The sequence below is a fragment of the Triticum dicoccoides genome, unplaced genomic scaffold (assembly GCF_002162155.2).
Source record: "Triticum dicoccoides isolate Atlit2015 ecotype Zavitan unplaced genomic scaffold, WEW_v2.0 scaffold121746, whole genome shotgun sequence".
Taxonomy (NCBI): Eukaryota; Viridiplantae; Streptophyta; class Magnoliopsida; order Poales; family Poaceae; genus Triticum; species Triticum dicoccoides.
Window position 1 is genome coordinate 44,863 of NW_021185078.1, and position 3,755 is coordinate 48,617.

General features: G+C 49.8%; 1 pseudogene; it reads right to left on the reverse strand.

Annotated features, from left to right (window-relative positions):
- Nucleotides 1-259: 259 nt before the first annotated feature.
- Nucleotides 260-386, reverse strand: LOC119343292 (annotated as a pseudogene).
- Between the last annotated feature and the right edge of the window lie 3,369 nt (nucleotides 387-3,755).

Below are 3,755 nucleotides of genomic sequence, written 5' to 3' on the forward strand. Positions count from 1 at the left end.
TTCGAAGTTCTGATGGGATCCGATGCTTTAGTGCTAGTATGATCGCATCCGACATGTTACCCCCGTCTTCGTCCCTTATGCTTGTCCCTCCCAGCTTCACTACAAAGAAGATTGTACTTTGCTTTGCCCGCCGCTACACGCCTGAATAATGACCAACAAGGTAAAACTTACCGCAAACGTGCAAAATAATAAAACGTGGTAAATATATGTCGCGGCCGTGAGTTTTCTTTTGCACGCCGTGCAAAAAAAATTTAAAAAGGGAATGCAAGACGAGGACTTCCCAGGAGGTCACCCATCCTAGTACTACTCTCGCCCAAGCACGCTTAACTTCGGAGTTCTGATGGGATCTGGTGCTTTAGTGTCACATCCTAGTTAGCCATGCATTAGAGTGTTGCATCATGTTTACTCTTTCATCAGAAACCTGAAATGGGGATGACAGAACCCCCAGTCCCCTCTGAAACCAACTAGGGTTTACTAAAAACTTTTTCAATGAACCTGAAATGCACTTCTAAAATGCCCATCATTTTTGTCTTGGTTCAGAACCTCTGCCAAAAGTGGTGCACATTTTCCTAGGCCATCCTAGGGTTTTTGATTTAAATCATAAGTATTTGAATTTGGGCATTTAAAATTATATAAAATAATTAAATGCTCAAATAACTCCAAACCAAAATGTTTCATGTTGGAAATAATCCAACTATGGACCAGGAGTAGTTTGGTGATTTTTGGAGTTGCCCAAGTATTTTATTTAATTCAACAAAGTTGCAGAGGTATTAAAAAAACAGAAAACAGAAAGAAATGGGAAAAGGCTTACCTGTCGCCCAGCACCGGCCCACCTGCCGGCCCAGCCCAGCACCGCGCCAGCGAGCTGCTTGCCGGCCAGGCAGGCAGGCAGGTGCTCAACGGCGAGCACCGCATGGGTGCCACGCACCTGCTCGCCGCCTCGTCGCCTCCCTCGCCCGGCTAACGCCGTGAATCGGCCTCCCTCTCTCCCCAGAACCTCCCAGACACCCCCTCTCCCCTCCATCTCCTCCCCTTCGCTCTCCCACGCCATGGCCGATTCCATCGCCGCCACCCCCTCGCCGTAGCCACGCCCTCCGTCAACCCCACGCCGTGCCGCCGTGTCCAGGAGCTCCGCCGCCGTCCACTTCATCGAGCTAGCCGAGCCCCGTGTGCTCGTGCGGCCCGAGACCACCGCACCGACCTCGCCCGAGGTCGCCGTCGCCGGAGATCCCCTTCAACGCCGTCGCCGCCTCAGCTCGTCCCCGACCCCGCCGGTGGCCTCTACGGGAGCGCTGTGAGCCCAGCTATCTCTCCGACCCTCTCTCTCTCATTCCCGAGCCGTGTAGCCACTGCACGAAGATCACACGCATGCACCGCCGCGGATCTCGTCGCCGACGTGCTCCCGGCCATCCTCCGGCCAACCCGCGGTGTCCAACGCACTCACCACGCTGCGTTAGGCCCAACCGTGCACGTCCCGCACCTCCCCGCACACCCTAGCGTCAAGTTCGTCTTCGGCCGAACCCCGGTGGCCGCCAAAGTCGTCGCCGGCGCCAACTCCGGCCACCCCGACCCCAACGGACTCCACCAAGAGCTGCGGCTCGACCTCAGCTCCTCTCCGGTGCCCTCCGCGGCTCGTTTGGTTGCCGGAACGGCAAAAATCACTTCCGCCGCCGCGTCGGGCTCGCCGGCGGCTAAACGCCGGTGCAGCCGACCCGGGTTTGACCACGGGTGGGCCCTGGTTGACTCCCCTGAGTCAATGACAGGTGGGGCCCAGCCCTGTTAATTAAACAGGTTTAGTTTTAATTAAACTTTAATTAATTTAATCACCTTGACATGTGGGACCCACTGTCAGGTTTGACCCTGACGTGTTCCGTTGACCTGCTAACGTCACACTGACGTCAGGCTGACGCAATAATTGATTTTCTGGAATTATTCTATTATAGGAAATTCCAGAATATAATTTAAACTTCAAAAATTCATAACTTTTATTCTGTAACTCCAAATCAGACAAATTATATATGAAAAATGATCAGAAAAATCCAATCTATCCATCTGTACTATTTTCATGCATGACTAAACAAGTTAACTTGATGTTTAATGCAGAACAAGGAAAAACACTTTAAAGGGCCATGTTTGAGTTTGAAATTTGAATCTTTGATTCAAATTGGTTCAAACCCTTCTGGTCTTAGTTGCATTAGCCCAACACACTCATATTGCTATGTTTCATGCATGCATCATATTGTTGCACATTGTTTGGTAATGGTTGTATATCGGTGTTCTTGCGGCAGGGTCTGCCCCCGAGGAGTACCGTGATTACCCTAACGAAGAACCGTATCAGTGCATCGAACCATCAGGCAAGCAACCAACCATTTGATCATATCGATACAATCCCATGTTCTCGCTCCTGCTCTCTTTTACTGCATTAAGACAACGCGTTTCAAACTGCTGTGTGCTACGGTAGTTGAACCCACTTCCTCTGCATGACCTGTCATTGCCACAGTAACTAGATGAAACCCACTAGCATGTGTAGGAGTTGATTGAGCCATATGTATGTGTTGTTTCTACCTTGCTATGCCTGCTATGCTTAGAGTCGTGTCAGGTCTGGTTCATCTGGGCGATGGGCTAGAGTGAAATGATTATGTCGGTAATGGGAGTGGTGTGGTGAACACGATTTGGTAAAGGTATCGATGAGAGGCCATGTAGGAGTACATGGTGGGTTGTTTCATTGAAGCCGACCTTAAGCACTGAGATCTGTATGTGTGATTTAAGATTCAGCTACTACCATGCATTGGGCCCGAAACCAATGGATCCTCTCGACTTCTTATTCACCCTAGTTCTCTGTCCAGGAGTTGCAAGTAGTTTCTGGTGTTTGTAGTATACTGGAGGTCGTGGACAGCGCTGACCGTAGGGGTGGGCTGTGATGCGGTAGGTACGTGGCACGATGTACCGAATACCCGTTAGGTATCTCGGGAACCCTGTTCACATCGTTTGGGGCTGTGAGCGATACCTCGGCCGGATCTCCTCATGGATGGAACCCGAATAGGCGATAAACCTGGACTAGAGACTTAGGTGATTAGGTAGGTCGTGGCCGACACCCACGTTGGGCTTCCGCTTGAAGGTTGCCGAGTACATGTCGTGTAAGCGACGGTAAGAGGTGAGAGCGTGTATGAAGAAGTACACCCCTGCAGGGTTAACATGATCTATTCGAATAGCCGCGTCCGCGGTAAAGGACTACTTGGTTGCCTATACATTTCATAGACAAGTAAATGGAAACTACTAAAAGCCTCAAGATAAGTGTGAGTGCCGAGGATGGCTCTCCCGTAGGAAGACGGAGGTGGATCCTCGGTAGTGTATTGAAGTGGTGATTAGTGGACTCGTGTGCGCAAAACCATTTCAATTTGGAGTCTCGTAGGTTAGCCTATCCAAGAGTCAAAGCTGGCTTGCTACAATAACTCCACCAACCCTTCTTGATAATATGCATGTATATAGGATCTGATGTAAGTCTTGCTGAGTACCTTTGTACTCATGTTGCTATAATTTACATATTTTTACAGAAGACGCTGCAACCCCTTCTGATGGGTTCTACGTAGACGTTGACATCAATGAGTAGGCTAAGACCCAGGTGGTGATTCTGAGCTTGTGAAGGACCACGTAGTATAGCTAGGCTTTCCAAGCCTCTTTTATTTTACTAGTTGTCTGTACTCAGACAAGTTACTTCCACTGCTGGTTTGTATGACTGTATGACTTGAATGCTG